The sequence below is a fragment of the Carassius carassius genome, chromosome 14 (assembly GCF_963082965.1).
Source record: "Carassius carassius chromosome 14, fCarCar2.1, whole genome shotgun sequence".
NCBI classification, from domain to species: Eukaryota; Metazoa; Chordata; class Actinopteri; order Cypriniformes; family Cyprinidae; genus Carassius; species Carassius carassius.
In genome coordinates, this window is record NC_081768.1 from 26,216,789 (window position 1) to 26,234,282 (window position 17,494).

Here is a 17,494-nt window from a genome sequence, read left to right on the forward strand (position 1 = left end):
ACTGCACATCACCCCCAAATCATCATGGTGTGGCATTGACAAAATTCATATAATTGAAGGAATGATGAATAGAAAAAAATTACAGAGACATTCTTGCAAAAAAAAAAATCTGCTGCCATCTACCAGGATGATGAAGATGAAACAAGGGTGGACATTTCAGCAAGACAATGATCCCAAACACAGCCAAGGAAACTCTCAATTGGTTTCAGAGAAAGAAAGAAAAAGTGCTAGAATGGCCAGCCAATCATCTGACTTGAGTTCAATAGAAAGTAAGAACTACAGATCAGAGTTAATAGAAGAGGCACAGAACCTTTAAGATTTGGAGACTGTGTGAAAGAATGGGCTAAAATCACACCTGAGCAATGCATGCAACTAGTTTCTCTGTACAGAAGGCGTCTTGAAGCTGTCATTACCAACAAAGGCTTTTGTACAAAGTAATAAATACATTTCAGTAAGCATGTTCAATACTGTATTCCTGGATTATTACATTTTATAACACATATCTTAATTTCTGAAAGTATTTGTTTTGTTTTCTTTGTATGATTGTGTCAAGCTATTCATTAGTCTGCTTGTTTGATTAATAAAGATGAAATGTAGTTGGAATGAATGCATTAAGAATCCATACAACTGCAGCAGAGGAGGACTATTAGTCTGCGGAAGAACTGATGACGGCTTCGGCTGTCATGCAGAAAGGGGTATTTAATCCCTATGCATGTGTAGAAATCAAATATTCAAGCTGTTTATTCATTTTTCTACCCCTGAAAAAATAAAATAAAAATTAAGCTGAATTCTTGATTTTTTTTTTTTTTTTGAGAACAAAAAGAGAGAGAAAAAAAAGAAAAAGGAGTCTTTTTTTCTACTTTAAATATTAAATTAAATAATGAAAGAATGAGTGATACACAGATTGCAATATGATGTTTGGTCTGTGATGGACTGGCCATCTGTCCAGGGGTGTCTTCCCAAAAAACATCATTACCCACATAGGTCAAGGATTTGGTGTTTCCTGGAATCATAGTTCCAACAAATTGAACTGAATCAAACAGAACTGCAGCTCTTGACCTGTGTTTACAAGTTAGTATAACAAGTGAACTTACATAGAACTCTTGGGCACAATAAGCAAATTAATATGCAATACATTCTATACCCTCCATTCTATTTAATTCTATACTATATTATAGTGTATTAAGAATCAGTGCCATTTCTAAAGAACACACTTGCATGCATGCACATTAGGAAATCCAGGAGACCGAGAGAGAGCTTACAATGAATCAAACATCAAATAGGAAAATGCCAGCAAACAAAAATAGTGAAGAAATCCTCAGATGCCTTGTTTGTTAAGATACTTTTAAAACATTTTTAAGCTCCATGAAAAAAGTAACTAATTGTGTCACTCGTTTTGTTATTTTTTTTTATAGAAAGTAATGCATTACATTACTTTTGTGTTACTCAGATATTTTGTAAATTAAAAAAATAATGCATTACTTTACTAGTTACTTAAAAAAAGTACATGGCACATGTGTGCGATAGAGACAATTGCGGCGGGCTTCATTGCACAGAATATGCGCTGTGAGACACTTGCATATTGCTTGACTACGCTTCCATTCGCTGTTATTTTAGTCTTTTACCTTAGATTTGCTTTAATATCTGCCGTTCTGCAATAGCTTATGTATTAGAGGCTCACGAAGCTCAAGTACTGACAGACTTTCATGCGCACTTTGTTTTTCAAGCTCGCGGCTGTGGTTAAATGCACTTGACTTGCATCTGCTTTTATGATACAAAATTGATGTAAACAATCAGTTCTGTTTTCAGATCAGGACAAAACATCTAATGTGTTGAAATAAATCTGTGCATTAGTGTGAATGCGGCCTATTTAAGCTGCCACTGTCTATGATCTCATCAGTAATAATCAAATGGCAAAAAAAAAGAAAGAAAGAAAAAGAAAAACCCATAACTATGATTAGCCTATCTGTAAACTTTCAGATACTTAAAGCACTCCTAGCTCATGATAATTGTAACTCCCCCTTTATTACTTTATATTTGCTTGCATGTTTTAAAAGCTATATTTACTTTTAATTCTTAACAATAATGAATCAACTATATATTAATTAATATATAAATTAATTAATATAATATTAATAATTAATTAACATAATTATTTTAAAAAATAGCCTGCTTATATCATTTAATAAAAATGCATAAAACAAATTTGATATAATCGTGATGCCTCATGATATCGAATCGAATTGAATCGTTGACATGATCATGGTCCAGAAACATAGCAAGGACATCCTTAAAATAATCCATGTAACATCAGCGGTTTCACTACAATTTTACGAAGCTATGAGAATACTCTTTGTGCACAAAGAAAAGAAAAACAACAATTTTATTCAACAATTTGTCTCCACCACATCACCTTGGCACCATTTTTGAGAGTATCACATATACGCTGTGCTACATGGATACATTTTTTTATTCAGATCAAAGTGTAAACAACGTAGAAAACGCATCTACATGGCACACTGACACCAAACAGCATATGCTGTTTAGCTTCAATGGATACTCTCCAAAATGGCGCCAGGGTGACACGGAGTTGACAACTTGTTGAATATAGTTGTTGTTTTCTTTATTTTATTTTCTTACAGATGTCCTTGCTTTCAAGTTTCTGGATCTTGATCATGGTAAATACATTGCTGTCTATAGGAGGGTCAGAGAGCTCTCAGTCTTAATTGTGTTCCAATATCTTAATTGTTGTTCCGAAGATGAACAAAGGACTTTCGGGTTTGGAATTATATGAGGGTGAGTAATTATTGACAGAATTTTCATTTTGGGGTGAACTATCCCTTTAACAGCAGTTCTATATATTGTTGAACAAACATGGTTCAAATAATGGACATGCCACAAAGTTACAACTGATGCATCATACTGCACTGGTTAAGCAATGAGTTACGTCATTGTACAGAAAACGCACCCTTACAGGATGAAGCAGTTTGGAAAATGAATGGATGGGTGATTGTATATTGTACTTTATTAATCACATGACACCTCAGACATCACCATAAGATGATATACCGCATGGGGAATAAGTCCACATCGAGTCAAATCTTCATCGTATGATAATCCTAATGTGTTTCCTCTCTCACATTATGAAGGGGGAAAAAAAATCTATTAAAATGTACTTAAACTAGGTCTTTTAAACCAGAGAACCTGTGTCTGTTTGATTTGACATACGGCAGTTCTCTAGTTTACCACTTCATCGCTTTTACCAAGCAACCACACTGTATACCCTGGCAGAGTGAATTACAGGGTAAAAACTGTAGAAAGGAATCTGCCCTATAACACAGTAAGACGCCACATCAGAGGAGACCAACAGTGACGTGGGTGGGAGCTCAGGGCTGATGAATGCTGATCCATTAAGAAAATGTAAAGCAGAAATGTCAGTCGGGACAAGACATAAAAAGAGTAATTTTACAGCTACCTCTTTTTCCCATTCTAACCACCCTGTGTTTAGAGCCTGGAGGCAGAGGAAATATTCCCAGACCAGACTGCGGTTATTATGTCATGCGGCTTTTAGGGATTTCCTAAGCTCTGTATGTTCAAGTGGTATTACTCTTAACATCAGCGAGCTTAGAGGTGCTGGAAATGAAGATTTGTATGTCACAAAGTTGTATTGGGATCCTGTAACAAAATCATTTTTTTTCTCAAATGTAAAATTAGAAGAAGAAGAAGAAGAAAAAAAAAGGTTTTTGACCAGATTCTTGTATTGTATTGCATAGTATTGCTTATAATTTATAATAAATTTTGTATCAAATTAGATAAATGCAAAACAGAAGCATTTTCTATTAGGTGGCCACACTGTAAGTATGATCTCATGTTACAATTTTTGTCATATTTTGTAAACAGAAAAAGTCTGATAACAGGCCAAAAGGATTGTTTGAGAAATGGACAATTATTGTAGATCATCTGCTTGTACTATATGCAATATTGAAATGTGGATTAGGTAACAGTAAACAGTGGAAACACTGGAAACATTGTAAAAAGTAATCTTTGAAAAATAATGCAATTAGAAAAAAAGCAATATATGCAAACAATGTATTTATGAGATAGATGTCATAGACTTTCTGAACATTTCCTTGCTGTAAGTGAACACAAAACTGTAATGTTTTATTCTTAGATTTTTATCCACTGGAAAAAGAGTACACCCTAAATATACATTCTCAAAACTTTAATAGAGGTTATGTTCAAAATGGAATACTAACATACTATTTGTGCAGTATTTAAGCCTGCTTTGCTGATGCCTTATACTGTACATAAGAGTACATAAGAGCCTCTTAAAAAGAGGCATTAGTAAATTACAAATGAAGAAATTCTATTTCAGCTCGACTTTTCATTTAAATTGTTTTTTCTGCTTATTGTTAATATTTGTAAATATTTTTTACATTCTGTGGCAAATTAGAAACATGCAAAATAGATGCATTTTCATAGTGCTCTCAGACTTTTGTTTATAGTCTGTTTTAGAATATGCTTTCTGATGGCCTTAAAGCATGATAATTAACCAAAATATATAATAAATTAACTATTAATTAGGGGACTTTCTGAACATTTTCTGATCTTCAAAACATGTAACAAACATAATTTGTCTTAGTTACAATATGTTAGTCCATTTTGAGAGTAGCCTATGCGTAATACACTATTTTGCAAACACTTATTTAAGAATTTTGAACATAGAGCTCTGTAGGTTTTAGCCTCACTGTATTTGATTGTATCAGACTACACAGAAAAGTTACTTCTTGCCTGTAATTCATTTAAAGAAAGGCATCGTGAAATTCTGCAAAGTGCTTTCAGAGATGGAGAGTGATGTTTATTAGGTTAAAACATTTCTATCTTCTTTTAATTGTATTTTTCCGCTCTCAACCTGCCAAGTCCTTTACATCATAGTTTCTGAATTTGAAATGAGGTAGCAAACAGGATGTAGAATTTTAATTTAAAACAGTGTTTCAGGAAGTAGAATTAAAATTCAAAGAAACTGAATGATACATTATAGTTTTGCATTACACTGTGTTGTGTTTGAGGGTTAAAGGATATTTTTGTAAAGTAACAGTTTATTTCTTAAGAAAAGAAAATCATCAGTACCTTTTCCATTTTTCTACTTAGTTTTTCTTACTTTGTATAATTAATTCATTTATTTAATTGTATTTTAATGAATCTAATTGACCTAATTTTACCTAATTTAATTTTGAGATATTCCAACTTTCATGATGTAATGACAAAAATTAAAGAATTCAGTCTATACAATACTGAGAAAATCATACAGTAATTGCATTACTTTAATTTGCAGTAGAGTTATTTCCTCATCCTCCCATTCTAATTCAGATTCCAGTTAAACATCCACCACTGTAAAAAGTGGTGAAAAATGAAAAATAAAAAATAAAAATTGGTTTGAAGGTATAAATAATGTATTCATGTTGATTCAGTGATGCTTTTGTTGTTATTGTAATTTTTTTTATGTTTTCAGATTTAGATTTTACCCTTTGTACGTTACTTTTTTCAGGGTGTGGACAATATAATACAAATGAACATTCAAATGCAGAATTTTGCCCCAGTCCTATTTACAGATACAACCACATGCACATGTACTTAAAACCCACAAACGCAACAACTTATGATTTTGAACTTCTCCTCTACGTATTGCTTTGCAAGGTTACAGGCATCTGCTGCAATCTTTACACGCACACACGCACACACACACACACACACACACACACACACACACACACACACACACACACACACACACACAGATACACATTCTCTCTTTCTTTAAACATCTGCTGTGACAATCCACAGGACAGCCGGGGCATTGACGTCAGAGACAGGCCTATGAAAAAAAAAAAATGGGTCCCTGGAGGCTTGAGGGAACTTATACTCATCTTCACAGCTAACTATTTCAACAACGATGATAAGAGACAAGCATTTAGCCCCTATTTACACAGTGCCTGAAAAGAAAACCCAAAATACATCCAGACTACAAAGACATGCATGACAGTGCTTTCATACACACACTGTTCGTGGTTTTCATATTATTTATGTTCTAGTTTCATCTGATCATGACTGTAATTTTTCCCTGGACAGTTTTGTTTTCGTAAATAAGCTCCACATTGCTGCCTGTGGCGTCTGAGTTATCCTTTATGCAACAAAAGAAAAGCAATGCTAGATGACCAGCAGATACAAATAAGACCCTGTTTTTTGAAATGCGTATAGCTGGTACTGTATGCACTTCTGAAGCCAGTCAATCTCAGCGATCATTGGTTAAATGAGATTCACTGACGTACGGTGATGCATATTGAGATTAGAGTGACGTTAGGGCAGCGTTATAGTCTTGCGTGAGCAGTGCTGTAAAGAGAATATGAGCGGAAGGTGCCACAGTAGCAGAGCACGGGGGGAAACGCCACATTCGTCTCTGTCAGCCCACTGTCATTAAACCCATCTAGGACAGGACCAACCTCAGCATTTGCATACTATGAAATTTTCCATTTCTGAGCAAAAGAACATTTACCTTTTAAATATTTGTCACAATCAGTATGATTCATTTTTCATGGAGTTGTTTTTTTTTAGGGGGGGGGGGGGGCAGTAAGCATCCGCCTAGCAACCGCCAAGAATACCCTAGCAAGGAAACACTGACACTCTGAAACTTTGCCACATTGACACTGAACTCTATTGAGATGAATAAGGACACTATTGTTCTCTCTAGACATTTTGTGATATTATTTTGTGTTCTCTCTCACATTTTGTGATATTATTTTGTGTTCTCTCTCACATTTTGTGATATTATTTTCCTGTTTATTATTTTTGATACTCTCTCTATTATATAAAGTGCTATATAAATAAATGTTACTTAAATTGACCACTCTTATTTTCAGTAACACTGAAAGTCAATGTGACATTCTGTAGTTACACGTTGTATGTACTAACTAATAACAGTAAATTATGTATAACTACAAGCAACTAACCAAAAGTACATTGTTAATTAATATTACTCTGTACTTATTTGTGTAAGTACACAGCAACAATGTCACCTTAAAATAAAGATAACCATTAAAAAAATAAATAAAAAACATCTAATTTTTGTATTTATTCTTGCAATAATAAAAGCTAAGGCAGAGAAGAATGAGACCCCAGGAGTAAAAGGTGAAACAAGGATAAAACATAAACCATTTGTTAAGTAAAGGTGGTCAAAGGTTTAAATGAATGTTGTAAGGCCTGAAAGTGCTGTTAGGTTGAGCTGAAGGCTGCAGTGAGGGGAACTGCAGAAAGCTCATGAATCAAAACACCATCTAAATATGTAAAAAAAAGATGGAAGGGAGGGTGTTTATCTGTATCAGAGCTCTATCCAATACAGCGGAGGGGGTCCAGCACCAGACACTGTTTCTGTCACATGCAACTGAACTGCAAGGAATTATTTGCTGCAATGTCTGGTGAAACTCCACATACAGATTTGTAGTCAACACGTGCATAGCAATGTGAACACAGAATGGAACAGTAGTGTTCCAAAGGTAAAAATCTCAATTCATTTATTGTGCAAGCTTTCATGATAGACCAACCGAGAGCTCAGAGGTTATAAAGCAATGACATAAAGCTATACGCCAGTGTTATTTCTAATTTATTTTCAAAAAATCTGGTAACCCTTTAGTATTGGGATCAATTCTCACTATTAACTAGTTGCTTATTAGTATGCCTATTATTAACATATGGGCTGTTTATTAGTACTTATAAAGTACTTATTCTGCATGATCATATTCTACATTCTTAATCTTATCCAATATCTAAACTTAATAACTACTTTACTAACTATTAATAAGAGGCAAATTAGGAGTTTATTGAGGCAGAAGTCATTGTTAATGGTTTTTAAATAGCAAGAATCGGACCTTAAAATAAAGTGTGAACTGAGAAATGTTACAGACTTTTAATTAAGCCCTAAAGAATCATATCAACTTGTGTAAAACAGGCATCGATGACCCCTTTAAGAGAAAGACTTGTCACCATCTACTATTGGTTTAATTACTTGTTTATTAGTATTATTTTGTATCATTTCATATTTCAGTATTTATAATTTTATTTTGATAATCTTATTTTTTATTAATCTTATTAAGACTTTCTTTTTTAAAAATATAATTAGTTATTCTATTGTAGTTGCAGAGGTGCAATAAACTGTCTGTTTAATAACATCCAAATTCCTTCCGAGGTGCAGCTTCTGCATTGCATTTTATTTATTTATTTATTTTTTTAAAACTGGTTTCATTTGACTGGTCACAACACTATAACACTTATTATTCCAACTGAATTTATTGATTAAATGACTCATGCATTTGATAATTTAAGAAGAAACTGACCATGATGAAGGTAAAAATGCCCCAGGGAATCAATTTTAACCAGTTTAACTAGCCACCTAACAGAAAAAGAAGTAAAAAAGGAGTCTATGATAGGCCTAAACTGACCAAGGATCCTACCAGCACAAAAACACTCAAGAATATGTCAGCTTATTTATTGTAAGTGATAAAATCTGATAAAGTATTGAGATCTTTTTATTTTATTTATTCATTTGTTGACGATTCCTTACTACAATGTTACCACACAAAGCATATTTTAGTTAGCCTGGCAAAGGCTTTTAACAGTGTATGCACAGCTAACATTTGTCATCTCGGTCTTAAAATCTCCAACTCTCTGTTGTTGCTTTTCGTCTTTGGCCATTTTTCACTATGCTTCTGTCTTTTTGTGTCTTTTCCCGTGTTGTTGGAAAGCGCAAATCCTAAGTGATCTTGCTAAATTGGCTAAAGCCCATGAAAATAAGAAAGGGCTTTGTGGCACATTGGCTTCATTAGGCAAGTCGAGTCTGAGCATCAGAGACAAAGGACGGAGAGGGGGGGCTTGCCTCTCCCATTTTAAAGAGCTTCTGTGCTTTTCCATAAAAATCCAGGAATATCGTATCAGTGGTCTGAAGGACAAAAAGAAGAAGCTGCTTTCTTTCAGTTCACCTCTGTAACGGGAATTTTGTCACCACCGAATTCAGCTGCAGCTGAGACCCATGACGGCTGAATGTCAGACGATTCTCATAATCAATCAGCCCAGAACACCTGACACCGTTTTCCCTAAACATTCCCTGTCTACGTCACTGTGACACACTCTGAGGACAATATGGAGGACGACACACACACGTATACACCCGCATGTGACATCCATTGAGACCAGTGACCTGGAATTTCAGAGAGGCCGTTCTGAACCTGAATCATTGCCCTCATTAACTACAAGAGCTGATTACGCTGATAAATATGACCTACGTCACCATCTCCTGGGCTCTCTTGAAGAGGGAAAAACACAAATGATGAAAAAATAAAACGAGCACCGAATTTAGGCACTATATATTCCACACTGTGGTCTGCTGACGTCAGTGAGGGACGACTAAAAGGGCTCACTGTGCTGTAACACCAAAGCTCACACAATTACGGCTCCACACATTCTCTTTCTTCACACTTCTTCTTAAGCGTGTGTGACATTAAACCGAGCACACATAGACACGTAACACAGCCCCGCTCGTTGAAACACACGCATTATGCTCTTTTCATGTCCTCTTTCCAACCCTCTGTAGAATTCATTAACACAGCATGTACAATAGTTTTGGATCGTACAACAATTCCAAAACCATACGATACGATTATTTAATTTGTTGTTCTTTTTTTAATCATTCTTCAATTTAATTAATAAAAAAACACACACAGCTACAACTACTGATATAAAGAGCAGTCCAAAAGAGAAAATATATACACCCACACACACTAAACCATTATTTATGCTTTTTAGCTTCCTCAATTACTTGCAATTTTTTTTAAAAAAAACAGCTTACTGACTAAAACCATTCACTCATATACTGAATCTTCAGAAAAAAAGTGTCCAAAACTGCAAACTTATTATCTGCTCTACACTCAGTTTGCAACTGAAAAACAAACATTTGCAAATGTCAGTAACAATTAAGTATAAGGACCAATTACTATTTACTATTACTAATTACTATTACCATATTGCCTGTTTATTAATACATGACCATATCCTACATCCCTAACTTAACAACTACTTTATTACTAATAACAAGCAGCAAATTATGAGTTTATTGAGGAAAAAGTCATTGTTAATGGTTCGTTACAGTAATAGCAAGAATTGGACCTTAAAAAAAGTTGGACCCAAAATTCTAATCACTGTTCTCTATATTAGACACATTATTCAGAACGAACAGCTTGTGTTGCATTCGGGAAACACTTCCATTTACAGTGGAAAGAAAAAGAAAAGAAAAAAGGTGTAAGGTTGGAATGATATGTGTAATATTTTTAGAGATATGCAAAAAAAAAAAATTGAAAACTGAGTTTAAAGCAGGTAATGTGCTTGTAGTTTTGCAGATTTGGTCTAAAGATTATATAGGTATATGAGTGAATGTTTCACTGAGTGGGCCTTAAGTACCACTTTCAGTGTTTAAGCATTAAAAAAATAAAAAAATAAACGGACATTCCATGCTTATTTACTGATTACCTACACCTAATGACCATGTGTAAAAACCTTTATACATAATTTGTTCACTTATGAAAAAACTAATTTGTTTTTAGCTTTTGAGTATGAAATACATTATTTTTACCCCCTCTGCATGTATTTTTATAGTGTAAATATACCTAATTTCATCTCTTAGAAATCAAACCCAAAAGCAAACAGTGTCATTATACAGCTCAAGTCAGTTCAGTGTTGATTAGTTCATTTCAAAAACTGTAAAATTCATCAATCGTGCATACACACTGAATATGCAGTCTATTTTTTCACTAATATGAACATGTGAGTGCTATAACAAACTCCATAGTGAAACAGAGAAAAGAGCTAAAGAAAATGAGCCATAGTTTCAGAAATCATGCAAACAATTATAAAAAACTGTAAAAAATAAATAAATAAAAACCACCAACAACAACACCATAATCTTATGTATCTTTGTATAATGATCTTTTAAATTATCTTAGACTTTTAATACATGCTATATTCGTATTACATTTTGGAACAAATAAATATTATTTTGTGTTACTGTTACTACATTTTTTGCTTTTTCTTTTAATGAGTGAGAAATTATTCTCTTCAGGTATCAAGTTGATACATTTAGTTTATTTTTGTACTGAACCCGGAACATTGCTTTAATTTAAAAAGACTGAACTCAGCTTGATCTGTAGGTTTACACGTAAAATTGATTTTACACTCAGTATTTATCCATCAAAACATATCAATTGAAGAGAGCTGTTTCTATTTTGATATATTCAAAAACAATTCCTATATTCAAAGCTGAATTTCCAGCATCATTCCTCCAGTCCTCAGTGTCACATGATCCTTCAGAAATCATTCTGATATGATGATTTACTGCTCAAGAAACAGCTCTGATTGTTATCAATGCAGTTGTGCCGTTTCACTCTTTTGTGCTGTTTTCAGAATTATTTGATAAAAAGGCAGTTTAAAAGAACACCATTTATTTGAATTACCTATATTTTAATAATCAATGTCTTTACTATCACTTTTAATACAATTCTATACATCTCTATACAAGTAATAACGAGCCAACATTGATTTTTATTTCAGAGTATTGTGTGGCACACACACACACACACACACACACACAAACACACACACGTATAACTATATACATGAATGAGGCTTTACAGTAAATGATAAATGTTAACATAACCTCTTTTCTCTTACTAATTTTATCAGCTTTATTTCTCAAACAAAAAAGACTGTTACATGCTCACTACAAATCTTCAAGAGGAAGAGTCTGAGGCTGTCAGCAGCACTCAGCACTGTACGTCCTGCACAAAAGCATCTGTTTCCCTACTTCACACACGACTGATGTCACACGGCCTGTCAGGGGCCTTTTTGTCTGCTACAGGATATTTTGTGTACGCATGAGGTCTCTGAACAGAAACGTTGTACGGTCCCCTGCATCTTTTTAACGCTGGCTCATAAACCCCTGGAAAGTACATGGTATTCTCGTGGAAGGGTTACAGAACGATCTCAGAATAATACATTTATACTGCAGCAGTGAATGGCCTCTGTCTAAGCTGAATTCCTCATGAAATTAGGCCAGCAGAATAATTGCAGTGAAAACACACACAGATAATGACTGTCCTGTTAATGCCATTAGGTGTTTCCTCAAATATAGGCACTTTATTGTTCCATGGGATCATCTTGGAAACTTTTCAGTTTGCCTTCAGCATTTATTTTTGCAACTTTTTCAAAATGCTCTTTTTATACAGAGATTTTATTATTTTACCACTGACCCAGATATTTTATCTTAAAATATGAAGACCCATTATGAAAAAAAAGAAAGAAAATTACATTGTGAAAGCTATGGAAAATGAAGCACAATATGAAACACTTATAAAAGGATATATTGTGTAAAAAAATAAGTGTTTCAATTGTCAAACTTTTAAGACAATTTTAAGACAGGTTTCAAACTAGCTGATAGAAAACATCCAAATACAATTTATTTAATTTTACTATTTGCTCCTGAATATTTCAATGTACAGTACATGTTTTTAAGGCCGTTTTTTCAAAATGAGTTGCTTTTCTCTTTCATTGAGCCAAAAAAATCTCCCCTTCAGTAGCATTTACACCAAACTTTATTGTTTTATTCTCATCTATATTCTTAAGGTTTTCACAGAGGTGTTTGTTCATATATAATTTGCCTGATTTTATTTTAATCCTAAAACATGTATGGGGGTGATAAAAAAGGTAAAAACCTTTGACTCTAATATGCCAACAACATGAAAGGAGAATTTCTTTTCTGCAAATGTTTGCAAATCAGTGCACATTTATTTAGAGAATTCCTCATTTGCGCATTTAAACATAACATTTCAGAAAACTTGTTGGCAATTATTAATAAACAATCAATCATCTTTATTTTTACTCTTCAATAATGTGGCCCAACAATTTGGCTCTTGTATGATAAATTGCCTGTGCATTTTCTCTTTTGTAATTCAATTTAGATAATGTGCTAAATAATTTCAAAAAGTACATTTGATCAACTATACATTTTTCAGATGTAGAGTATACGATATGTAAATTCATTATTTAACAGTAAAACATGCAACATCATTCGGATTTATCTGGAAAAACGTGTTGGATTTGAATGATCAGAGCTATGTTGTTATATTTAAACAGACATTATGAATACAAGCTACAAGGAACTTTAAATGATGAATCTAATTAAAGTACAACTGTTTAAGCCTATAAGCAGAAAATGAGATTCTCAGCGTACAAGATGGAATTTGGTCAGAGGGCAAAAGATTACATTCTTCATTTAAGAATATGGGATGGGTCAGATATTATTTTTAGGCTTCACTCGATGCAATCCATATATTTTCAGACATTGTTATAATACGTGTACCTATTACTATATAACATTTATCTTAAAATAGAAAAGAACAAAATAAATGTATATCAGACCAGTGTTTACCCCTACAAACCCAAATGCAAAGCTTAAATATGACACTAAATTTGGTCAAACATGGCAGTGCTTTAAATGATTTTGTACTGGGTATCATTAAGTATTATTACTAATACTATTTAGTTTAATAATCAGCTACATTTACTTTTTTTTCCCTTTCCCTTTATTGAGACACCCAAGCTTTACTGTCTGTTACAAGGTTTAACCAGTTCTGGATACAAATGTATCTGCCATTGTACTGTTGTAATGAAAATAGAAGTTTAACAAGTTTACACAAGACACATCCTTTTTATTTCATGAATAAACTGAATTGTAAAATATTTTTTAAAGATACTAATGTAACAAAATCCAAATCTTTTCAAGTACCTGGATTTTTTCAAGTATCTGACTGTGTCTTATCAGCATACTTCACCTCTGCAGTCTATTTTAAAATGGTAAAAATTAATGGAAATTGAACAAATACAGAAATACATAAGAAATGTTTGCAAATCAAATGATAATGCAGACGTGCTGATCAGGGTTGAATAAAATCGACTGGTAAAACTGCGAGTGTTAAAGATTACAGCCATCATTGGTCTCCACACACACACACACACACACACACACACACATATGCATGCATTGGGTTTCCATGTTTTATAAAAATATATTCCAAGGGCTTAATGGTTTTTATACTGTACAAACTGTATTTTCTATCCACTTACCCTAACCTACCCCTCACACAAAACCTTCTATTTTGAGTTTTTCAAAAAACTTTACAACTTTGTGGGGACATTTTGTCTTCATAACGTAGGTAGAGTATACCTGAAACGAACACACACACACACACACACACACACTTTATATTTCTAATATTTCTCAGGACTGTATAATCACATATTAATTTGAGTAAAAACCCTCACTACGCAATGTGTTTTATGTATTAATTTTATTGTTCACAATTTGTAGCCTATGTAACAGATCATCATATTCAATGACATTTTTATATTTGCCATTTTGTCTCTGTCTTTCTTTTTCTTTCTTTCTTTACTTGTTATATTTCATGGTTATATTATATTATTAGTCTTCTATATTTAGTTTGTGTGTGATAAGTGTGATGATGGATGGATGGCATTGTGATCCTGCAACAGTGCGAGACGCAAACCTTTTATACCATCTAGTGGTTATGATTATTATCTACGACTTATTGTTATTTATTTATTATTTATTTACTTTCCTGTTAATATATATATGTATAATATATATATATATATATATATATAATATATATAATATATATATTTTAAAATTTTCAATATATATATATATATAATATATATATTTTTTAAATTACACAAAGATTATTTTTTAAAGAAATGTATATATTAACCTGATCACAGACCCACAGTGGTACCTTCATAGAAATATATATATATATATATATATATATATATATTTTTTTTTTTTAATATATATTTTATTTAGACTAATATAACAGCCAGGCCCATTATCTGCTAATATTAATCCATTTTGACACTTTGCTACTGGCCATATTAGAGGTGGTCACTGGTCTGGTCCCAAATCAAGTATTTTCGGATTATATTTACATATATCAGTATTATATCAGCCACTCTGCCCAGTGTTATTGGCCATATAAAGACCAACAACTATAAATCATCTAAACAGAAGAAACTATACATAACACTTAAAATGTAATGTTTTTCTTTTTCTTTTTTAAAATAGTTGCCAGGCATTTACTTTCATTTTATGTATTTGTTATTGGTGTTTCTATTCACACAAACATGTTTGTTCAGATCCAGCATGCTGATATGCATATATACCACTCAAAGTTTGGAATATTTAAGATATTTGAAAGAAGTTTCTTAATGCTCATCGGCATGGCTACATTGATGGCAAAGCTAGATTTTTTTTAGCATCTTTTCTCCAGTTTTCAGTGTCACATGATCCTTCAGAAATCATTCTAATATGCTGATTTTTTTGCTCAGAAAACATTTCTCATTATTATCAGTGTTGAAAAGTAAGCATCAAAGGGCAGCATGGTGGTCCAGTGGGCATGTTGTTGTTTCACAAGAAGACCCAGCTGGAGATGTTGTATGTGGAGTTTTTGTTTGTTCTCCCAGTGTGGGTTTCCTGTGGGTGCTCAGGTTTCTCCACAATCCAAAAACATGCAGCATACAGGTGAATTTGATACACTAAACTAGCTGTAGGTGTGAATGTTAATGTGATTCCCAAGCTGTGTAATGTGGAAGGTTTGGGGGAAAAAAGACCTGGCAGCCTACCCCAGAAAAAATAATAATAATAATAATCATTGCCATGAAAATTTGTGGACAGCATCTTATATATGGCATGAAATGGCCACAAAAGCATGGATTCTCAGAGAAATATTTAAAAATATTAAAGGCAGGGTAGGTAAAAAATGTATAAAAAACTTTTTTTCCAAATTTGTTTAAACTTTATTTATATATCAATACATAATTAAAATGTAAGTACTCTGAAAAAGAAAGTATAAAAATCGAGTGTCTGTAGACCTCTCACAACTGTTTTAAAGACAGCTCATTATTTCCATTCACTCCACCCCCTCCCTTCTGGGCTCCTTCCAAATCCTCTACTACGGCTTGCTAAGTAATGTTATGTTAGCTATATTACGCAGCTACGTGTGCTAATGACACATGCTTCATGAAAAAATAAACAAAAAAATATGTATGATCAAAATACAAAAAGAAAGATTTACCTGTCCAGCAGAAATAAAGCCATCAAGGAGTCACTTTTCAGCCCCTTGAGTTCCCTCAGTTCTCGCCATTGCTGGAAAGCCACGCCGATATTAACTCGCGTTTTATTTCTTTGTTTATCCAAAGACTTTTTGTTCATTGCCTTTTCTTGTACTGTTACTGTCTTCCTTTTTTTGCCTGATTTGCCTTCACTAACTGCATAGGCCGGTACTGTGAATTTTGCTTGCTGTTTCTCTGCCATTGTTTTGGTATTCCTAGGATCCGTGCCTGTTGAATTCCTCAAATCAAACGTGCGCGCGCAAGTAGGCAGGTCATGTGTGGCAAAAGGGTGGTTGCCATGGTTGCGAGAGAGTGACAGTCGCCTAAGCCAATCCTATGTTTCGTCCCAAATGGAAATAATGAGCTGTGTTTAATACAGATTAAACGGTCTAGAGTCACTCGATTTTTATACTCTTTTTATCAGAGTACTTACATTTTAATTATGCATTGATATATATAGAAAGTTTAAACAAATTTGGAAGAAAGTTGTTTATAAATTTTTTACCTACCCTGCCTTTAAGTGGCAAAAACTGTTTTCATTTTTCATCACTGTCAACCATTTTTAATAAATGAGCGCCACATCAGCATATTTAAATAATTTCTGAAGGATAATGTAATACTGAAATTGAAAATAATTATGCTAAAAATTCAGATGTGTTTCACAGGAACACATTTTGAAATATAGTGAAATAGAAATTGTAAAATTTCCCAATATTACTGTTTTTACTGTATTTTTGATCAAATAAATGCAGCATTGAAAAAAAACTTAATTACTCACACTTTTGACCATAAACATATAACAATATAAATTTTATTTATAAAGTCACTATATTCTACATAATAATAATAATGACCTTATTGCTATATATATTGTTCCCTTTCAGTCGGTCACTCTCGACGCCACGTCGGTGACCAACGAAAGTGAATTCTGATTAAAAATCAAAATAAAATGTCTCGGTTATGTATGGTAACCCTCGTTCCCTGAAGGAGGGAATGGAGATGGCGCGTCAATGAGAGACAAAATTGGGATATTTCATCGATAGACCAATCTACTTTGAGTGTATACTAAACGAGCCAATGCACATTGGCATGCAATTATTGCATTCAGCTGCCGCTGATCTCAGCGTGAGTATATGAAGCCAGCAGATGCAATGCATACCAGCTTTTCGCTTTGGAGCCGAGCATTAGTATCATTCTGCTCATGGTGGCC

General features: G+C 33.3%; 1 protein-coding gene across 3 annotated transcripts in view; it reads right to left on the bottom strand.

Annotated features, from left to right (window-relative positions):
* Nucleotides 1–17,494, bottom strand: part of pde10a (phosphodiesterase 10A) — a 132,744-nt gene that overhangs the window by 103,642 nt on the left and 11,608 nt on the right. The gene's annotated exons all lie outside the window — the stretch shown is intronic.